We start from the raw sequence: 24,471 nt of genomic DNA, 5'->3' as shown, positions 1-24,471 counted from the left end.
ACACAAGTTGACACAAAGAGGTTTGAATGGCTATTAAAGGTAACCATCCTCACCTGAGATCTGTTTGCTTGTAATTAGTGTGTGTGTATAAAAGGTCAATGAGCACCTTTCATCCAGTGCTGCACTGACGTTTCTGGATTCATGGGGAGTCATGGGGAAAGAAAAAGAATTGTCAAAGGATCTGTGGGAAAAAGGTAGTTGAACTGTATAAAACAGGAAAGGGATATAAAAAGATATCCAAGGAATTGAGAATGCAAATCAGCAGTGTTCAAACTCTAATAAAGAAGTGGAAAATGAGGGGTTCTGTTGAAACCAAACCACGGTCAGGTAGACCAACTAAAATTTCAGCCACAACTGCCAGGAAAATTGTTCGGGATGCAAAGACAAACCCACAAATAAATTCAGGTGAAATACAGGACATGTGGTGTGGCTGTTTCAAGATGCACAATAAGGAGGCACTTGAAGAAAGATGGGCTGCATGGTCGAGTCGCCAGAAGAAAGCCATTACTAAGCAAATGCCACAAAGTATCCCGCTTACAATACGCCAAACAGCACAGACGCAAGCCTCAAACCTTCTGGCACAAATTCATCCGGAGAAATGAGACCAAAATTTTGCTTTTTGGCCACAACCATAAACGCTACATTTGGAGAGGAGTCAACAAAGCCTATGATGAAAGGTACACCATTCCTACTGTGAAACACGGAGGTGAAGCGCTGATGTTTTGGGGATGTGTGAGCTACAAAGGCACAGGAAATTTGGTCAGAATTGATGACAAGATGAATGCAATGGGGCCTATCTATCAAGCTCCAAAAGGAGCTTGACGGCCCGTGTTTCTGGCGAGTCTTCAGACTCACCAGAAACAGCAGTTATGAAGCAGCGGTCACAAAGACCGCTGATCCATAACCTGTCCGCCTGCTCTGAGTAGGTGGACAGACATCGCCGGAAATCAACCCGACTGAGTACGATCAGGTTGTTTGACACCCCCCTGCTGGCGGCCGATTGGCCGTGAGTTTGCAGGGGGCGGCGTTGCACCAGCAGCTCTTGTGAGCTGCTGGTGTAATGCTGAATACGGAGAGCGTATTGGTCTCCGTATTTAACAAGGTCTGGCGGACCTGATCCGCACTGGCGGATCAGGTCCACCAGACTTTGTTAAATATAGGCCAGTATGTTATCAAACAGAATGCCTCATTTTCCACTTCTTGATTAGAGTTTGAATACTGCTGATTTGCATTCTCAATTCCTTGGATATCTTTTTATATCCCTTTCCTGTTTTATACATTTCAACTACCTTTTTCCCACAGATCCTTTGACAATTCTTTTTCTTTCCCCATGAATCCAGAAACGTCAGTGCAGCACTGGATGAAAGATGCAAGGGTCTGTCAGGAGACCAGAAACTCATTGACCTTTTATACACACAGACTAATTACAAGCAAACAGATCACAGGTGAGGATGGTTACCTTTAATAGCCATTCAAACCCCTTTGTGTCAACTTGTGTGCATGTTATCAGGCCAAAATCACCAGGGTATGTAAACTTTTGATCAGGGTCATTTGGGTAGTTTCTGTTGTCATTATGATTTAAAAAGAGTAAACACAGTTGATTGGATTCAGCCAAACACTAACCATGAGTGAAAGAAAAGTTTTTGTGTTATCATTCATATTCTCTGAAAAATGGCCAAGAAATCATAAATTCTGCTACGGTATGTAAACTTATGAGCACAACTGTATATGTATTTACAGACATATACACATATAAACATATGTATACATAGACATATATAAGTGCATTGGAGCCATTTACAGTCAAGTAGCTGAAAACATTAATAAGGTGTTTAACTATGTATTTAGTGTAAATATTTCACATTCCAATGTTCTTCACATAGGGAAATATGTTCTAAGTAATAGATATTCTTTTTTTTATATACAGGTATACCCCGCTCATACAGCGGGTTAGGGACCGGAGCCCCGCTGTAAAGTGAAAACCGCCTTAAAGTGAAACAAGGCAGTTTTAGTTTTCTTTTCAGTGTTTAAAATCTTGAAAACATGTTTGAACTAACATATATTAGGGGTGCAATAGTTCTACGTTTAGTTTAACACTAGCACAGCACAGTATTCAATTAGTATTCAATAAATACTGTACCTGTAAAATTGTGACAATTACTGTAGTAAAATTTGCCAGACTATAGCACTGAGACACAGATTGCACTGCAATGCTATAAACAGAGTGAACTAAGCAAAACAAAATGGTGCCATTCACTTTTCTTGCAATCTCACAATGATTATAGCACTGTTTCAAAATCCTTGGAGGTTGAACTTCAGCTCCACAAAGCGCTGTATTAGCGAATCGATGTAAAGTGAAGCGCTGTAAAGTGAGGTATACCTGTATATATATATATATATATATATATATATATATATATATATATATATTTATATATATATATATATATATATATATATATACAGTTATAGATATATATTTTACCAAACAAATCATATATATACAGGGAGTGCAGAATTATTAGACAAGTTGTATTTTTGAGGATTAATTTTATTATTGAACAACAACCATGTTCTCAATGAACCCAAAAAACTCATTAATATCAAAGCTGAATACGTTTGGAAGTAGTTTTTAGTTTGTTTTTAGTTATAGCTATTTTAGGGGAATATCTGTGTGTGCAGGTGACTATTACTGTGCATAATTATTAGGCAACTTAACAAAAAACAAATATATACCCATTTCAATTATTTATTTTTACCAGTGAAACCAATATAACATCTCAACATTCACAAATATACATTTCTGACATTCAAAAACAAATCAGTGACCAATATAGCCACCTTTCTTTGCAAGGACACTCAAAAGCCTGCCATCCATGGATTCTGTCAGTGTTTTGATCTGTTCACCATCAACATTGCGTGCAGCAGCAACCACAGCCTCCCAGACACTGTTCAGAGAGGTGTACTGTTTTCCCTCCTTGTAAATCTCACATTTGATGATGGACCACAGGTTCTCAATGGGGTTCAGATCAGGTGAACAAGGAGGCCATGTCATTAGATTTTCTTCTTTTATACCCTTTCTTGCCAGCCACGCTGTGGAGTACTTGGACGCGTGTGAAGGAGCATTGTCCTGCATGAAAATCATGTTTTTCTTGAAGGATGCAGACTTCTTCCTGTACCACTGCTTGAAGAAGGTGTCTTCCAGAAACTGGCAGTAGGACTGGGAGTTGAGCTTGACTCCATCCTCAACCCGAAAAGGCCCCACAAGCTCATCTTTGATGATACCAGCCCAAACCAGTACTCCACCTCCACCTTGCTGGCGTCTGAGTCGGACTGGAGCTCTCTGCCCTTTACCAATCCAGCCACGGGCCCATCCATCTGGCCCATCAAGACTCACTCTCATTTCATCAGTCCATAAAACCTTAGAAAAATCAGTCTTGAGATATTTCTTGGCCCAGTCTTGACGTTTCAGCTTGTGTGTCTTGTTCAGTGGTGGTCGTCTTTCAGCCTTTCTTACCTTGGCCATGTCTCTGAGTATTGCACACCTTGTGCTTTTGGGCACTCCAGTGATGTTGCAGCTCTGAAATATGGCCAAACTGGTGGCAAGTAGCATCTTGGCAGCTGCACGCTTGACTTTTCTCAGTTCATGGGCAGTTATTTTGCGCCTTGGTTTTTCCACACGCTTCTGGCGACCCTGTTGACTATTTTGAATGAAACGCTTGATTGTTCAATGATCACGCTTCAGAAGCTTTGCAATTTTAAGAGTGCTGCATCCCTCTGCAATATATCTCACTATTTTTTACTTTTCTGAGCCTGTCAAGTCCTTCTTTTGACCCATTTTGCCAAAGGAAAGGAAGTCATTAGACCACACCCCTTCTCATTAAAGAGATGCACATCACCTAATATGCTTAATTGGTAGTAGGCTTTCGAGCCTATACAGCATGGAGTAAGACAACATGCATAAAGAGGATGATGTGGTCAAAATACTCATTTGCCTAATAATTCTGCACTCCCTGTATGTATGTCTGTATGGATATGTGTCCAAAAAATGTGCATAAATATGTAAAGGATATAGTTCTTATATAGTTCTTATGATGGTAAGCTTTGGAGAATCCAAGTAATTCCATGCTGTGTCTCCAGGGGGGATATGTAAAGGAAAAAGAGAGAAACAATAGTGCACTCTGTATATATATTAGAAACTTCCAATTCAAGTCATGTACTTACACTAATTAGAGCAATAACTCAGCTCTAAGTGTGATTGCATGTAGGTTTTAACCCCTCGGCTTACCAGGCAAGACAAGAACTGGTATTGTTTAAAGTGATAAAATACAGCTTTATTAAAATATACAGGACTAAGACTAGACACTGTTACAAATAAACAATGGCACATAGATTGCTAAGTCCTCTAAACAGTATATAATGGCATATTGCTGTTGAGGCTATTATAGCAATCAGAGTACACAAGTCCTTAGCAGCAATAACAGTGAAAACAGTCTATAATGGTCCTTAAAAACAGTAAATCCAACAATTGTTTTGCCTTACTCCTAAGTAGTGCAGGGATTGCCAAAAACAGTGTTTGATCAGCGATCCCCCTGCATGACGAAAAGGGCTTGTCATGCGCCTACAGGTCACTATGCACATGACGAGCATAGCTGATCACGCGCATCGAATCGGTTAATAGACCAGTTCACTCAGGGGATGTAATTGTTTAGCAGCAATAAAGCTATATTAACAAGTGAAGTAAAATCTAAAACATAAATATTATAATAAGGAAATATATATATTTTTTTACCTTTTCCTTTGCTTATTTTCAATTCTGTCAGGCAACCCTGGAACGCCCTAATAAAAGGGCTGTGCTTGAAAACTTTATTACCCTGCCCCATGGCCAATCAAGTTGTGTTATGCAATTATATGAAAAGTTAGCAAATTTAGCACTGTGCATGCGCAGTCTTCATCTAATGTGCATCCTCTCCTTCAACAGTGCATGTGCTGCACTTGGTTATACAGGTCTTTCTGCTCAAACCCCCTACTCTCCCAGTTCGCACCTGTGCTCACTCCCCTCTTCAGTAGTAGCAACCCAGCTCCAGTCCTGCTGCTACCGGTCACAGCGCACGGTCACAGGGCACAGAGCTGTCTCCTTCCTGAGCACTGAAGGCCGCTGTGTTTATGCGCTCTGACCGGATCGTTCTGTCAGGGGGCCGTATCCAGTTTGTTAGTTATACATACAGTATACACACATCTAGAAAACATAATTTATGCTTACCTGATAAATTTATTTCTCTTGTAGTGTAGTCAGTCCACGGGTCATCCATTACTTATGGGATTATATCTCTTCCCCAACAGGAAGTTGCAAGAGGATCACCCAAGCAGATCTGCTATATAGCTCCTCCCCTCACATGTTATATCCAGTCATTCGACCGAAACAAGACGAGAAAGGAGAAACCATAGGGTGCAGTGGTGACTGGAGTTAAATTAAAAAAATTTGAACTGCCTTAAAAGACAGGGCGGGCCGTGGACTGACTACACTACAAGAGAAATACATTTATCAGGTAAGCATAAATTATGTTTTCTCTTGTTAAGTGTAGTCAGTCCACGGGTCATCCATTACTTATGGGATACTAATACCAAAGCTAAAGTACACGGATGAAGGGTGGGACAAGGCAGGAACTTTAAACGGATAAGCCCTTTTCTAAACCCTCTTGTAGAAAAGACAATATCCTAGGAATCCTAACCTTACTCCATGAGTAACTCTTGGATTCACACCAATACAAATATTTACGCCATATCTTATGGTAAATTCTTCTGGTAACAGGTTTCCTAGCCTGTATTAGGGTATCAATAACCGACTCCGAGAAGCCACGCTTTGATAGAATCAAGCGTTCAATCTCCATGCAGTCAGTCTCAGAGAAATTAGATTTGGATGGTTGAAAGGACCCTGAATTAGAAGGTCCTGCCTCAGAGGCAGAGACCATGGTGGACAGGACGACATGTCCACTAGGTCTGCATACCAGGTCCTGCGTGGCCACGCAGGTGCTATCAGAATCACTGATGCTCTCTCCTGTTTGATCTTGGCAATCAGTCGAGGCAGCAGCGGAAATGGAGGAAATACATCAGCCATCTGGAAAACCCAAGGGCCTGCTAGAGCATCTATCAGCGCCGCTCCCGGGTCCCTGGACCTGGATCCGTAATGAGGAAGCTTGGCGTTCTGGCGAGACGCCATGAGATCCAGATCTGGCTCGCCCCAATGATGAATCAGTTGAGCGAAGACCTCCGGATGAAGTTCCCAATCCCCCGGATGAAAAGTCTGGCGACTTAGAAAATCCGCCTCCCAGTTCTCCACGCCTGGGATGTAGATTGCTGACAGGTGGCAAGAGTGAGACTCTGCCCAGCGAATTATCTTTGAGACTTCCAACATCACTAGGGAACTCCTGGTTCCCCCTTAATGAGTGATGTAAGCCACAGTCGTGATGTTGTCCGACTGAAATCTGATGAACCTCAGAGTTGCTAACTGAGGCCAAGCTAGAAGAGCATTGAATATCGCTCTTAACTCCAGAATATTTATTGGGAGGAGTTTCTCCTCCTGAGTCCATGATCCCTGAGCCTTCAGGGAATTCCAGACTGCGCCCCAACCTAGAAGGCTGGCGTCTGTTGTTACAATCGTCCAATCTGGACAGGTGGGGCCGAGAAAGCCACCATAGAAGAGAATCTCTGGTCTCTTGATCCAGATTTAGTAGAGGGGACAAATCTGAATAATCCCCATTCCACTGACTTAGCATGCACAATTGCAGCGGTCTGAGATGCAGTCGCGCAAATGGTACTATGTCCATTGCCGCTACCATTAAGCCGATTACTTCCATGCACTGAGCTACTGACGGGTGTGGAATGGAATGAAGGGCACGGCAAGCATTTAGAAGTTTTGATAACCTGGCCTCCGTCAGGTACATTTTCATCTCTACAGAATCTATAAGAGTCCCTAGGAAGGGAACCCTTGTGAGTGGTAATAGAGAACTCTTTTCCACGTTCACCTTCCACCCATGCGATCTCAGAAATGCCAGAACTATCTCTGTATGAGACTTGGCAGTTTGAAAACTTGACGCTTGTATCAGGATGTCGTCTAGGTACGGAGCCACCGCTATGCCTCGCGGTCTTAGTACCGCCAGAAGTGAGCCCAGAACCTTTGTAAAGATTCTTGGAGCCGTAGCTAACCCGAAGGGAAGAGCTACAAACTGGTAATGCCTGTCTAGGAAGGCAAATCTTAGGTACCGATAATGATCCTTGTGAATCGGTATGTGAAGGTAGGCATCCTTTAAGTCCACAGTGGTCATGTACTGGCCCTCTTGGATCATGGGTAGGATGGTTCGAATAGTTTCCATTTTGAATGATGGAACTCTTAGGAATTTGTTTAGGATCTTTAAGTCCAAAATTGGTCTGAAGGTTCCCTCTTTCTTGGGAACCACAAACAGATTTGAATAGAATCCCTGCCCGTGTTCCGTTCGCGGAACCGGGTGGATTACCCCCATTAGTAAGAGGTCTTGTACACAGCGTAGAAATGCCTCTTTCTTTATTTGGTTTGCTGATAACCTTGAAAGATGAAATCTCCCTTGTGGAGGAGAAGCTTTGAAGTCCAGAAGATATCCCTGAGATATGATCTCCAACGCCCAGGGATCCTGGACATCTCTTGCCCAAGCCTGGGCGAAGAGAGATAGTCTGCCCCCCACTAGATCCGTTTCCGGATAGGGGGCCCTCGCTTCATGCTGTCTTAGGGGCAGCAGCAGGTTTTCTGGCCTGCTTGCCCTTGTTCCAGGACTGGTTAGTTTTCCAGCCCTGTCTGTAACGAGCAACAGCTCCTTCCTGTTTTGGAGCGGAGGAAGTTGATGCTGCTCCTGCCTTGAGGTTACGAAAGGCACGAAAATTAGACTGTTTGGCCTTTGATTTGGCCCTGTCCTGAGGTAGAGCATGGCCCTTACCTCCCGTAATGTCAGCGATAATTTCTTTCAAGCCGGGCCCGAATAAGGTCTGCCCTTTGAAAGGAATATTAAGCAATTTAGATTTAGAAGTCACGTCAGCTGACCCAGATTTAAGCCATAGCGCTCTGCGTGCTTGGATGGCAAATCCGGAGTTCTTAGCCGTGTGAAAAAGCACCACCGGGATAGTGGTACGCTTAGCTAAAGTAGAAACCGCTCCCTCCACCTTAGGGACCGTCTGCCATAAGTCTCGTGTGGTGGGGTCTATAGGAAACATTTTCCTAAATATGGGAGGAGGGGAAAAAGGCACACCGGGTCTATCCCACTCCTTGCTAATAATCTCTGTAAGCCTTTTAGGTATAGGAAACACGTCAGTACACACCGGTACCGCGTAGTATCTATCCAACCTACATAATTTTTCTGGAATTGCAACCGTGTTACAATCATTCAGAGCCGCTAATACCTCCCCTAGCAATATGCGGAGGTTCTCAAGCTTAAATTTAAAATTAGAAATCTCTGAATCCAGTCTCCCTGGATCAGATCCGTCACCCACAGAATGAAGCTCTCCGTCTTCATGTTCTGCAAATTGTGGCGCAGTATCGGACATGGCTCTCACATCATCAGCTCGCTCTATCCTTAACCCAGAGCTATCACGCTTGCCTCTTAATTCTGGCAATTTAGATAATACTTCTGTCATAACAGTAGCCATGTCTTGCAAAGTGATTTGTAAGGGCCTCCCTGATGTACTTGGCGCCTCAAAATCACGCACCTCCTGAGCGGGAGGCGAAGGTACTGACACGTGAGGAGAGTTAGTCGGCATAACTTCCCCCTCGTTGTCTGGTGATAATTTCTTTGCCTGTAAAGACTGAGTTTTATTCAAAGTTACATCAATGCATTTAGTACACAATTTTCTATGGGGCTCCACATTGGCCTTCATACATAGTGAACAAACAGATTCATCTGTGTCAGACATGTTTAAACAGACTAGCAATGAGACTAGCAAGCTTGGAAAATACCTTTCAAATAAATTTACAAGCAATATAAAAAACGCTACTGTGCCTTTAAGAAGCACAAAAAGCTGTCACAGTTGAAATAACAAGGAACCAAATTAGTTATAGCAACCAAATTTTCACAGTAAATGTATTAAGTTAGCAAAGGATTACACTCACCAGCAAATGGATGATTAACCCCTTAAAGGGACAGTAAAGTCAAAACTAAACTTTCATGATTCAGATAGGGCATGCAATTTTAAACAACTTTCCTATTTACTTTTATCATCAAATTTGCTTTGTTCCCTTGGTGGTATTTTTGAAAAGCTAAACCTAGCTAGGCTCAAACTGATTTCTAAACCGTTGAAAACCGCCTCCTAACTCAGAGCATTTTAAAAGTTTTTCACAGTTAGACTGTGCTAGTTCACATGTGTCATATAGATAACATTGTGCTCACTCCCGTGAAGTTATTTAGGAGTCTTCACTGATTGACTACACTGCATGTCTGTCAAAGGCACTTAGATAAGGAGGCTGTCTGCAAAGGCTTAGATACAAGGTAATCACAGAGGTAAAAAGTATATTATTATAATTGTGTTGGTTATGCAAAACCAGGGAATGGGTAATAAAGGGATTATCTATCTTTTTAAATAAAAACAAGACTGTCCCTTTAATACCCAAAAACGGATAACAATTTAATAATTAACGTTTTTATCACAGTCAAACACACTGTCACAGGTCTGCTGTGACTGATTACCTCCCTCAAAATGAATTTTGAAGACCCCTGAGCTCTCTAGAGACGTCCTGGATCATGGAGGATGAAGTAGGAAGATTGTGACTGAATTTTTACTGCTCAAAAAAGTGCTAAAATAGGCCCCTCCCACTCATATTACACAGTGGGGAAGCTCAGTTAACTGTTTCTATGCAGAAACAAAAGTTAGCCATGTGGTAAAAATCATGCCCCAATAAGTTTTATCACCAAGTACCTCACAAAAAACGATTAACATGCCAGTAAACGTTTTGAACATACATTTTAAAAGTTATGAAGTGTTATTAATAAGCCTGCTACCAGTCGCTTTTACTGCAGTTAAGGCTCACACATTACTTCAGTATTAACAGTATTTTCTGAGTCAAATTCCATTCTCTAGAAAAATACTTCAGTGTACACACACTCCTCAGCCTAATACCAGTCGCTACCACTGCATTTAAGGCTGTACTTACATAACATTGGTATCAGCAGTAATTTCTCAGTCAATTCCATTGCTTAGAAAAATAATTTACTGCACATACCTCGTTTGCAGGGGGGCCCTGCATGCTATTCCCTTCTTCTGAAGTTACCTAACTCCTCAGAATGTGCGAGAACAGCCAGCGGATCTTAGTTACGTCTGCTAAGATCATAGAAAACGCAGGCAGATTCTTCTTCTAATGCTGCCTGAGAACAAACAGCACACTCCGGTGCCATTTAAAATAACAAACTTTTGATTGAAGAAATAAACTAAGTTTAAAAACACCACAGCCCTCTCACAACAACCTATCTTTAGTTAGCTTGCAAGAGAATGACTGGATATGACATGTGAGGGGAGGAGCTATATAGCAGATCTGCTTGGGTGATCCTCTTGCAACTTCCTGTTGGGGAAGAGATATAATCCCATAAGTAATGGATGACCCGTGGACTGACTACACTTAACAAGAGAAATTTTATTTTTCAAAGCAACCACTGGTAGAATGTGAGTTGCTTTGAATGACAACATTTACAGACATCACATGCGTATGTGTATAAGTAACAAATAATATCAGTGTGTCAATACTTAAATCTATAGGGCACTTTACATTTGTGTCATAAGCAAGATATCCACTCGGCAACTAACATTCAGCAAATTGCAGCATGTAAATATGATAAAATAAGGCAGCAGAGAACTCTGTGTGTTGTGACCGTTATCGTGGGGGCTGGAGCATGCGCCCTGCACAGAAGGGAGTACACCCATGTGGCTGCACATATAGAAATGATTTCAGTGGGTATAAGTAACACAAAACACGAACAGAGATTTCAAAAAATGATTTAGAAACAAAGAAAAAGATCTGTAATGATTGATCAGCAGTAATATATTTAACTTTGGCAGTTATTTTATTTAAAATGTATTGACATTTTGGGTAAACTGTCCCTTTAATATTAAAGGTCAAATCAGGAATCAGAAAGTTTTTACTTGTATGATGGACAATTTAACCTTTGCTCATACGTTTATTATAAAAGTTCATTTCGAGCACTTAAATTTTTTTTTTTAATGCTTTCAAGATAATGAGACAGAGACACATCTATAAAACTTAGTCAACTACTTTTTGTATGTTAGACTACAGGTAAGTGCAAACCACAAGCACAAAATAAGACAGATATCACAGAGGATATTGATTTTATGTACAGTGAATATTGATTTTGTGCTTAGCGTACTGTAGAAATTTACCGTAGTCATAATGCAGTAATATGCATTCCTAAGAGTAATCAAAACCTTATTGTGGGTCTATCAAAATGAAGCTATTTCACTCTTCATAAGGTAAATGGCACAAAGTAATTAAAAAAGACTGCCAAGACAGGCAGATGTGATCATTTTAACAGAAGTTAGATCTTATAGCAGAACTAAACAATGTTTAAAGGGACATGAAGCCCAAAATGTTTGTTTTATGATTCAGTTAGAAATTACAATTACTTCTATTATCAATTTTACTTTGGCATCTTTTGTTAAAGAGCATATCTAGGTAGGTAACTTGCACATATCTGGATAACTGTATGGCAGCAATTTAGCAGGAATATGTTTAACATTATTATACTGTACATTGTACAAGTACTACTTCAACTGAGTGGTTAAAAATTGTTAATAGCATTCTTGCAAACCATTGCCGTATATTGCACCCATGTATGCTTCTTACTTCTTTTATAAAGGATACTAAAAGAACAAGCTAACTTAATTTAGAGATAGACAGACAGAACAATCAGACCTAGAAAAATTTGAAGACCAGCCCTATTTTCCTTTGTCCTTTGATTGCACATGTCCTGTTTTTCTCAAGGGGATTACTGGGAGATTCCTTCCTCAATTTTTTTTGAGAATTGAATTATATTAGTTTGTATAAATAAATACTGACTGGTTTCTGACAGATCTACTGGCTCCTGACTTCAGCTTCTTCTTAACCTCCAATCTGAAACCATCTCCTGCATACTTAAATCCTGAGAACTACAAAGTTAATACCTTTATACCTTTACAATTCAATGACCTTGCTTGATCATTTTCTCTTAATTGTGAAATGTTTAGACAGTTCTCCAAAGTCCAATACTTTTAAACATAATTATCTATGTCCTGCACCTCACAACTCTTGCAACAGCCATGTCTGGCATGAGATACAGCAATATATATCAATGGGTGAGTTGTATGACTTGGTCATTACTCACTGTTCATTTCCTTTACCTGTCTCAAATTAATTCTATATATTCTTTTTTTTAGGGCTTAGGTATCTTAACAACTTTTGATGTGTCTTGATCTATAATATCATTAAATCAATATAACCTTTGAAAAGATATCAAATTAAAAACACAAAAGTCATTCTAATGTAATTATAACATCTAATTCACTGGACCATTGCATTTATTAAATTAATGATTGTGCACCAGACTCTCTCCCTTGCCAATCCTAGTAAATGAGTATACTCTCCTGATCTGCTCACAAGCCATATCTTGCTTAGGTGTAGCAATGCATTACAGACTGGTAGGGCAGTATCATGGCCGATCAGAAGTGTACCATTTAAGCTGTTAACCACCTCTGCAAGGACACTCACAAGCTAAACTTAATATTGAGGGAGGTGGGCTTTATTTTGATAAGATAAAAAATAGCTGCCATGTTTTGGTAGCCATACGAAATGTTTGGAATCATTTTTGGAATAAAAATATATTATTAAATCATATAATTCTGCAGAGGGGTATTTTTTAAAAACACAGTGCTGGGCTAAGTGTATGTTATGGGACATGCTTTAAAATGAGGTTTACGGTCCTTTTAACAACAAAAATAATTAAACCGGTGCTGGTATACATTACAAAATTGACTAAATTTTCTCTAGGTACTGCGTTTTTATATTATTATTATTATCAGTTATTTGTAGAGCACCAACAGCTCTATAAACATAGGTATATAGAGTGCCTCAATGAGTGAGATAATTGAGTCTTCAGGAGCAAGATGAACGGGTAGAGATGAGGGGGGGAGGAAATAGGGATTTGATCATGATTGAGATTGAGTCAGGCTAGATGGAAGGCGGAATTAACACACCATTATATTTTGGAATGTTACTGAAAGGTCGATAAACCAAAATTACTCTTGTCTTGTGTGGAAAACTCACATATTCAATCACTTGAAGGCTGCAATGTTATTGTATTTGTATTTTTTGTTTTTATGTTTCTAGCTGCTATTTAAGATGCTGTATGTAATAACATTCAAAAGTCAATAAAAAAAACTTTCATAAAAAAACATAGGTATAAAATGCAAAGGTAGCATATATGGGAGACAAATGGGTCAGGGCCCTGTCAAGAGCTGCACTGTTGTAAATCAACTTTCATGAAGGTGAAATACAAAACAGCTAGTAGGCTTACATGGTAAGAAGGTTCAGTGGGATGACAAAAGGAGGAGAGGAACTGAGGTTATAAAAATTTAGCATATATCGGGGTCGATTTATTAAGCTGAGGCGGACAGGGGCATACATACATGCCCCTCTCCGCTGCAGCTCACCTCTGGCGGGCTGAATTTCAATGCCGGAATTCAGCATTGCACAAGAACACATTATTGCGCTCTTGTGCAACCCAGCCCCCTGCCTGCGCACAGCCAATCACGCATGGACAGGGGCGATATAAATTTGCCACCTAAGAGGTGGCAAAGAGGTTAGGGAAGCAGCAGTCTGATGATCGCTGAATTATAAATACGGACTGCCGGTTCTCTTGTGAGAATCTGCAGTTGAAGGGGTGTGAAGACTTTCATAAATCGACCCCATTATATGCATTCCTGAACAGTAGAGCCTTTTGGGAGGTCTTGAAAATTTGAAAACTAGGGGAGAATGTTGTGGCGCATGGCAGAAAGTTCCATAAAATAGGGGACATTCTGGAGAAGTCCTTACAGGAATGTGAAGAGGTAACAAGAGAGGAGGTGATAAGGTGGTCATGAGCAGAGTGAAGGGGATGGGAGGGAGAGTAACTAGGGGCAAGGTCAGAGATCTAGGAGGAGCAGTGTTATTGAGGTTGATGAATGATTTTGCATATTATTCTAGAGGCTAGATGAAGCTAATGGAGATACTGGCAGAGAGGTGCAGCAGATGAGTGGTGTTTAAGGAAGATCCGCCTGGCAGAGGCATCCATTATGGATTGTAAAGGAGAGAGACAGCAGCTAGGGAGACCAGACAGGATGGAATTGCAATGGTTAAGGCGGGAAATGACAAGAGAGTTGAATAAAATCTTAGATGTGCCTTCTGTGAGGAAGTGGTGCATTTTGGAGATGTTTTTAAGATAGAAATGGCAGGAACTGGAAAAAGACTGGATGTGAGGAATGAAAGAAAGATCTGAATCAAGTGTGTCAATTCCGACGCAGCGTACCTATCGTTCAAACCGCCACCCATGAGCCGCAAATGCCATAGAAATCAAAGGGAATCTGAAAAAACAGAATGGTTATGTTATATGCTGCAAGATAATGAAGCATATTAGATAATAAAGTAAATTAGAAACTTTATTAAAATTGTATACTCTTTCTAAATCAAACAATAAAACAATATTATTGCTCCAAATTTGGTGCAAAATATTGCTCCAAATTTGGTGCACTAGTAGATATAGGGATCTAAATGAAATACATTACTACTTATGGATTATGTAACATCTTTGTCTCTCATTACAAAGCAAGAGGACAATATTATTGCTCCAAATTTGGTGTGAAGTATTGCTTCAAACTTGGTGCAAAGTATTGCTCCAAACGGTGCAAATTATTGCTCCAAACCTGGTGCACTAGTAGATATAGAGATAAAAATGAAATAAATACACAACATAATATAGCTAACTTCCTTTTTTTTTATTTTTTTTTTTAATAAATCTTTTTGCACCATGTTTAAGGCATGTAATACAAGTCCCACTCTTCACTTTGCACCAAATTTGACGCAAAACATTTTGCACCAAATTTGACGCAATACTCCTAAACAAACCACAAACTAGTGAAAGTTTTTACCACTTTTGATTGGGAATTGCATAATCACATGATTTATGACATTAGCCAATCTGATTTAAATATACATTTTATACTATCACTAACGAATCAAATTGCTCGATACTTGTGTCATTGATCACTCATCAGAACTTGTAAGTGCCATTTGTTATATTGGGGCCCATTTATCAAGCTCCGGATGGAGCTTGAGGGCCCGTGTTTCAGGCAAGCTACCTATTTAAAACTAAATACTTACCTGTGAAATAAAACCTAAGCTAGCTACAATATAACTAATAGTTATATTGTAGCTAGCTTAGGTTTTATTTTTATTTCACAGGTAAGTTTGTATTTATTTTAACTAGGTAGACTAGTTAGTAAATAGTTATAAACTATTTACTAACTACCTAGTTAAAATAAATACAAAATTACCTGTCAAATAAAACCTAATCTATCTTACACTAAAACCTAAAATTACAAAAAATAAAAAAACTACCATTACAAAAAATAAAAAAACCTATAATTACAAAAAAAAAAAAATTATCAACAAAAGAAAACAATTATTCCTATTCTAATACCCTTTAAAAAAAAAACACCCCAAAATAAAAAAGCCTAATCTAAAATAAACTACCAAGGGCCCTTAAAAGGGCCTTTGTAGGGCATTACCCTAAGTTAAACAGCTCTTTTGCTACAAAAAACACACGCCCTAACAGTATAAAAAAAACCCACCCCCCAAACTACCAAGGGCCCTTAAAAGGGCTTTTTTGGAGGCCCTTAAAAGGGTCTTTTGTAGGGCATTGCCATAAAGATACTAGCTCTTTTCCTACAAAAGAAAAACAAACACCCCCCTAATAAAATACATTACACAAAATATCAAACAAATTATCAAAAATAATAAAAATTATTCCTATTCTGGGGACTTCCGGCGGGCGGGACTTCTGGATGGAAGCAAGCTACAAGAGCTCCGCTCCTAACAGCCAAAAAGTGGCCTTTTTTCAAAGCATTTGAAAACCATCCAGACCCCCACATCATACATCTTACTGGGAGACCTTGTTCTGGTCATCGCCAGTCGATATCTTAATTGTGTAGGGCGCTCCATCAACCCTAGCCCCCGGTTGCAACACAGGTCTGAGAAGGCCATTTGGCGCCGTGGCGTGTGCTCTGCTGCCACGCTGTACCTAACTTTCATACCTGCATATTTAGACAGGGACACAGTGCCGTGTGGTGTACCTGCATAATGGAAACCCTCGCTATAGATGAATCGGATGCAGCTGACCAAGTACTGGCTGCAATAAAAGCCTTTTTTGTGCCTAGGCTGGATCGGCTCCTATCCTCCTGCATAAGTCTCTGCACAGTAATGAATGCCTCAGAACAACCCCATCAGTTGGAGAGAAACACCTCGGGTCACACGGACCAGGTTCAGCATACTCCAATGAATGCTATTGTATCTTACCCATATGAGTTACCGAGTGATCCTCCAGGCCTAGCCTCTGCACAGCGGAGAACAGTGCCGAAGACACCAAGGATAACCATAGCTCCCCTTCGCATGTGGATACCGGTACTTTCTGCAGACTCATACTGGGCAGCAAATTCGGGCTTACTGTCGCCCCCTTTACACTCTCTGGTGCATAGCCAAGATGACCCCTTGAGAAATAATGGAAGCTCTGCCAATTACTTCCGTAACCCCGCAAACTGCACCGGGAAATCCCTTGTCTTGCAAGACTCTTCCTGGAACTGCATATTGTCTGTCTTGCAACAGATTATTGGATCACTTGAGAATCAGGACATTTTGGGATCTGATCAAAGAATAGCCCGTGGAGGAATCGGCTGTTCTCTGTAACCCCTCTGAATGCTCTCTGACATTGCCTATACAGTTGGGAAGGCATTTATCATAATTAACGACAGTTAGGTAATTTTCCCTATTAAACTGCAGTTAGTATAGACTTGGTTAGCGTGTATAACCACACTCCCAGAAGTTACCTCAGCTCCTTATGCGCATATCTTCCTATAATAATCCTTGTTTTTAAGGAGTGAATAAGAGGAAAAATCACATTTCAATTCTGTTGCTCATGTTTTATTCACATTCTTTTTTTGGCTAGTGTTTGATTGGGGGTGTGGAGTGAGTACATCTGCCTCCTTCCCCATGGTCAAGAAACATGCTAACCTTCAAAGTATATGTTCTTTAGGTGTAAAATACTACAAACTTGCCCAGTTAGGTTATACATATTTTAAATTTTGGCATCTCCCTCTTACTCTGCAGAAACGACTTGATTAGGTGCAGCCCTAGGGCTGAGCACTCTTAAAGACGACAGCCCTCCTGGCCCCTACATTCTATGGAAAATCTGCACCTGAGCATGCTGTCATGTTTAGGGTTCCCTCAGGTGGGGGCTATTATGAGGAAGACAACACACTCACCCTACATAGCTCAGTTGGGCCATGATATTAGTCATTTAACATATCATATAATAATGTAAGTCCATGTTTAGTTTACTCCAACTCAGCATCAGTGATTTTATTCTAAACCTACTGTACTATATATCTATTGAAGGCTTTCATAACTACAGTTCCTATTATTTTAACTCATCTTGTAAGGGGTGTAGATGCATCTTTTATAGGCTTTATGTATAGCTTTTTTTTTTATTTTTTTTTATAGTTGTTAGGGTTTTAGTTGTACTTGTTTGTTAGGTTAAAAATAATAAAACCCCAACATTGTGGTCTTAGTGAGAATATAAGCTAGAACATGTATCTGTCAAACCTGCGTTGTCATATACTATTGTATCATACTGTCTTATCAGTTTTGAATTGCTCCACTGCACCCTGCGTGGTGTGTCTTTGACTTGTTTCTTTTCACTGTACCATTTGTTGGTTATAAATAAAATTTAAAAAAAAAAAAATTATTCCTATTCTAATAACCATTAAAAAAAACACCCCAAAATAAAAAAACTAATCTAGAATAAACTACCAATGACCCTTAAAAGGGCCTTTTGTAGGGCATTGCCCTAAAGATATCAGCTCTTTTAGTGAAAAAAAATACAAATACCCACTAACATTACAACCCCCCAGGGTATTTAGCTCTTTTGCTGCCAAAACCCTAATCTAAAAATAAAACCCACCCAAAAAACCCTTAAAAAACCTAACACTAACCTCCGACGATCCACTTAGTTTTTGAAGTCTCGCTTGAATGATCTTCATTCCAGTGGAGAAGTTCTCATCCAGGCGGCGAGAAGTCTTCATCCAGGTGGCCTCCTTAATCTTCATCCTGGCGGCAAAGTCCTCATCCAAGCGGCGAGAAGTCTTCCTCCAGGCGGCCTCTTCAATCTTCATCCAGACGGCATCTTCTATCTTGATCCCGGTGGCGCGGAGTGGGTCCATCCTGAAGACATCCGGCACGGAGCATCCTCTTCATACGGTCGCCACCGCATACTGAATCTTCAATGCAAGTAACGCGAATAGGATTGTATTCCTATTGGCTGAAAGATTTGAATCAGCCAATAGGAATTAGAGCTGCTAAAATCCTATTGGCTGTTCAAATCAGCCAATAGGATTTTAGCAGCTTTAATTTATTAGTGGCGACGATGTTGGGAGCAGCAGAATAGGAGTTAATATCTTTAAAATAGTGTTTGCGATGCGGGAGGGCCTCGGGATAGGGATTAATACGTAGTTTATGGGTGTTAGTGTACTTTTTAACACATTAGTTATGAGTTTTATGTTACAGCTTTGTAGCGTAAAACTCATAACTACTGACTTTAGATGGTGTTACGGATCTTGACGTTTTAGAGTGTAAAAAACTCGTAATACCAGCGCTATGGAAATCCCATGCAAAAACATTGTTTATAAGAGTGCAGTACTGACATTGTGTTACAAGCTAAAAGGCTTGCGGTACACTTATACCGACAAGACTCGTAATGGCTGCGGTGCTGTTTTAATGCTGAAAATACCATATTTTCAATGTTAAAAGACAAACGCACAAACTTTTTATCTAGCTGATAGTGTGATATTTTAGACAATGATTTTAAAATTTGAATGATGTTTGATTCAATATAATCTTAAGCTTATAGCTCAAAGTGATAGTTAACCTAACATTAAACTGTAATGATTCAGATACAGCAGACATTAAAATCACCTATTTACTGTCATGCTATTTTCAGTGTTTTTCTTCCTTCTCTTGAATTTAATTTTCATTAAGAAATGTCATCTTATATGCCAGCCCCATTTACAACACCTGTGTAGGGGTGGTGTTTAAAACTAGACTGTAATCAGGAGGGGTTACACATGTGCAGGGAGAAAACTGGCCCCACTCTTAAAATATCCATTTGCAAATAAATATATATCATACCCTGATTACATGTTATATTCACAATTATTCATGCTCAGAATAATAATATATTTACACTATATACATATAGTGGTATAAATAAACACAGATATATGAAAGACAACATTGTTTAGAACAAAAAAAGGAATTTAGAGAAATGTTGGCAAAAGATTTCTGACATAACACATATATATATATATATATATATATATATATATATATATATATACACACAAGTATGTGCAAAGATATATGTACAAATTCTAGCATTTATAATCATTTTAAAAAACAAAAAACATGAGATAGGCATATATTATGATTTATAGAAATACAAATGCACATTAATTTATGTGGAAATATCATATATCAGTTTTGTAAATAACTTTCTAAGATATATTATTGTTTGTTCAGGTATAAATATAGCTATTTCTTGGACATTAACAGATGAAAAATAAAAGATTAGCTTTAGAGAAATGTGCTTGTTCACGGACAGTAATGAAATGGTATAAATAAAGTTGGAAAAACAGAATATCCACGACATTGATGACTCTTATTTATCAACAGTCAGATGCTCATCGCTCCGTACTTGACACGCGTGTTTTTGACAGACTTTTTAATAAATAAGGATGTCGTATGTAGATTCGCAGCATTGATGTCTTGCGATGTCCGGCGAGCGTATTGACTCCAGCAAATGAGTCGAGATTGCAATGATAAATAGGCCCCTTAGTGACTCGAGTTAGCTCTTTTAATGGTTTTAAATCACCTGAATTAGATTGTTGTTGGTAAATATTTGTTGACTTGCTATGAGAAAAAAAAGCATATCTTGAAATTAGAAGTCTTCAGATTGGTGTCATCTTCAGGTTTACTCTGAGCTGATAGGCCAGTCTGATACAGCGGTGTTTCTTGCACAACCAAATTGATCAAGAAATCGGAACAAAACTTCAAATTCTTAGTGTTAAATGTATGTCATCCCCTTGTGAGATTATATTTTAAATGTCAGAGGCCTGGGTTTGTGGAGAACCTGCTTAAAAGATATGTTAACATTTCGAATATATGATTAGTACATGTATGCAATTAAAGGCACATACTAGTACAAAAATAAAAATAAAGTCATGGAGCAGCTACTGTGGTGGTGATACACTGAGCTCCTGAGCAAGATTTATCTATGTGTGTAACCCTTTTGTGGACGTTACAGAATATTTAAACACTTTTAGTGCCCTTAATTTGTGCCCATTATATATCCCTTCAACTACTGAATTGATAAATATCCCAATATAAGATAAAGGTATAAGAGCATTTGAAATTTTCTTTGTTTTCTAAATATGTATTTTTTTGCAGTCAGACACATCTGTTGAAAAGTAGGGATGGGAGAATGTAGAAATTCGATTTACATAATAGAATGTTGATAAGAACAAACGCCTAGATTACGAGTTTTGCGTTAGAGGCTTTCGGTGCTAACAAGCAGTTTATGTTCACCGCTCACTTACAAACAGTGCTGGTATTACGGGTTTTTAACCGCGTTAACCGCAAAAAAGTGAGCGAAGAGCAAAATTTTGCTCCACAGCTCACCTCAATACCAGCGCTGCTTACATTAGCGGTGAGCTGGTAAAACGTGGTCGTGCACGATTTCCTCATAGGAATCAATGGGGGAGAGCCGGCTGAAAAAAACGTCTAAAACCTGCAAAAAAGCAGCGTAAAGCTCCTAACGCAGCCCCATTGATTCCTATGGGGAAATACATTTATGTCTACACCTAACACCCTAACATGAACCCCGAGTCTAAACAACCCTAATCTTACACTTATTAACCCCTAATCTGCCACACCCGACATCGCTGACACCTACATTATATTATTAACCCCTAATCTGCTGCTCGGGACACCGCCGCCACCTACATTATACTTATGAACCCCTAATCTGCTGCCCCCAACATCGCCGACATCTACATTATATTTATTAACCCCTAATCTGCCACCCCCAATGTCGCCACAACCTAACTACACTTATTAACCCCTATTCTGCCGCCCCCAACGTCGCCATTACTATAATAAACATATTAACCCCTAAACCTAAGTCTAACCCTAACCCCCCCTAACATAAATATAATTTAAATAAATCTAAATAAAACTACTATCATTAACTAAATAATTCCTATTTAAAACTAAATACTTGACTATAAAATAAACCCTAAGCTAGCTACAATATAACTAATACTTACATTGTAGCTAGCTTAGGGTTTATTTTTATTTTACAGGCAACTTTGTATTTATTTTAACTAGGTAGATTAGTTACTAAATAGTTAATAACTATTTAATAACTACCTAGTTAAAATAAAGACAAATTTACCTGTAAAATAAACCCTAACCTAAATTACAATTACACCTAACACTACACTACAATTAAATTAATTACCTAAATGAAATACAATTAATTACAATTAAATAAAATGATCTAAAGTACAACAAAAACAACACTAAATTACAGAAAATAAACAAATTACAAGATTTTTAAACTAATTACACCTAATCTAATCCCCCTAAAAAAATAAAAAAAAGCCCCACAAAATAAAAAAAGCCCTACCCTACACTAAATTACAAATAGCCCTTAAAAGGGCCATTGCCCCAAAGTAATCAGCTCTTTTACCTGAAAAAAAATTACAATTCCCCCCAACATTAAATCCCACCACCCACACAACCAACCCTACTCTAAAACCTACCCAATCCCCTCTTAAAAAACTAACACTAACCCCTTGAAGATCACCTTACCGGGAGACGTCTTCACCCAACCGGGCAGAAGTAGTCCTCCAGACGGGCAGAAGTCTTCATCCAGTCGGCAGCATCTTCTATCTTCACCCATCTGGCGCGGAGCGAGTCCATCTTCAAGACATCAGACGCGGAGCATCCTCTTCTTTCCACGGCCGACGACTGAATGAAGGTTCCTTTAAATGACGTCATCTAAGATGGCGTCCCTTCAATTCCGATTGGCTGATAGAATTCTATCAGCCAATCGGTATTAAGGTAGAAAAAATACTATTGGCTGATGCAATCAGCCAATAGGATTGAACTGGCATTCTATTGGCTGATTGGAACAGCCAATATAATGCCACCTCAATCCTATTGGCTGATTGGATCAGCCAATAAGATTGAAATTCAATCCTATTGGCTGATTGATAGAAGATGCCGTCTGGAGGACCACTTCTGCCCGGTTGGATGAAGACATCTCCCGGCATCGTTGAGGACTTCGGCACGGTTGGGTGAAGACGTCTCCCGGTAAGGTGATCTTCAGGGGGTTAGTGTTAGTTTTTTTAAGGGGGTATTGGGTGGGTTTTAGAGTAGGGTTGGTTGTGTGGGTGGTGGGTTTTAATGTTGGGGGGGGAATTGTAATTTTTTTTTACAGGTAAAAGAGCGGATTACTTTGGGGCAATGCCCCGCAAAAGGCCCTTTTAAGGGCTATTTGTAATTTAGTGTAGAGTAGGGCTTTTTTTATTTTGGGGGGGCTTTTTTATTTTGATAGGGGGATTAGATTAGGTGTAATTAGTTTAAAAATATTGTAATTTCTTTATTATTTTCTGTAATTTAGTGTTTTTTTGTACTTTAGATAATTTTATTTAATTGGAATTAATTGTATTTCATTTAGGTAATTAATTTAATTGTAGTGTAGTGTTAGGTGTTTTACAGGTAAATGTGTCTTTATTTTAACTAGGTAGTTATTAAATAGTTAATAACTATTTAATAACTATTCTACCTAGTTAAAATAAATACAAACTTGCCTGTAAAATAAAAAAAAAACTAAGATAGCTACAATGTAACTATTAGTTATATTGTAGCTAGCTTAGGGTTTATTTAATAGGTAAGTATTTAGTTTTAAATAGAAATAATTTAGTTAATTGTAGTAATTTTATTTAGATTTATTTAAATTATATTTAAGTTAGGGGGTGTTAGGGTTAGACTTAGGTTTAGGGGTTAATAACTTTATTATGGTGGCGGCGACGTTGGGGGCAGCAGATTAGGGGTTAATAAATGTAGGTAGGTGATGGCGATGTTAGGGCAGGCAGATTAGGGGTTAATATTTAAATAGTGTTTGCGATGCGGGAGTGCGGCGGTTTAGGGGTTAATATATTTATTATAGTGGTGGCGATGTCCGGTTCGGCAGATTAGGGGTTAAAATATTTATTTTAGTGTTTGCGATGTGGGGGGGCCTCGGTTTAGGGGTTAATAGGTAGTTTATGGGTGTTAGTGTACTTTTTAGCACTTTAGTTAAGAGTTTTATGCTACGGTGTTGCAGTGTAAAACTCTTAAAGGGCCATAATACCCAAATGTTTAAACACTTGAAAGTGATGCAGCATAGCTGTAAAAAGCTGATTAGAAAATATCACTTGAACATCTCTATGTAAAAAAAGAAAGATATTTTACCTCAAAAGTTCCTCAGTAGCCACCTCCCATTGTAAAGGATTTCTAAGCAGCATTTTAGTGTGTTTGTCCTGGAACATCTGAAGGGACTAGCATCGTGCACTCTCATATTATTTCACCAATCAGGTAAAGGAAGCTTACTATGAAATCTCATGAGAGTTAAGTAAAATCTCATGAGATCACAGTAAGAGTTCATGACCTCAGCACTGCTGATGCTGATTGGCTGCTGTTCATTTCTTCATTTTTTTTTTTTTTTTTACCTGCAGCTGGGAGCAGCTGAGTATAACTTTTTACACAGAACTTACTCTGCTGAGCTGAGGAAATTGTGAGGTAAAATATCTTCCTTTTTTACATAGAGATGCTCAGGTCAGCTTTTTACAGTTATACTGCATCAGTTTCCAGTGATTTAGCATATGAGTATTATGTCCCTTTAACTACTGACTTTTAAATGCGGTACCAGGCTTGACAGGAGAGGGTTTACCGCTCACTTTTTGTCAGACTCGTAATACCGGCGCTATGCAAGTCCCATTGAAAATAAAGGATACGCAATTGACGTAAGTGGATTTGTGGTATTTCCGAGTCTGGCCAAA

This window comes from Bombina bombina, chromosome 6 (assembly GCF_027579735.1).
Source record: "Bombina bombina isolate aBomBom1 chromosome 6, aBomBom1.pri, whole genome shotgun sequence".
NCBI lineage: Eukaryota > Metazoa > Chordata > Amphibia > Anura > Bombinatoridae > Bombina > Bombina bombina.
The sequence above is the reverse complement of the archived record's forward strand: the minus strand, read 5'-3'. Positions refer to the sequence as shown.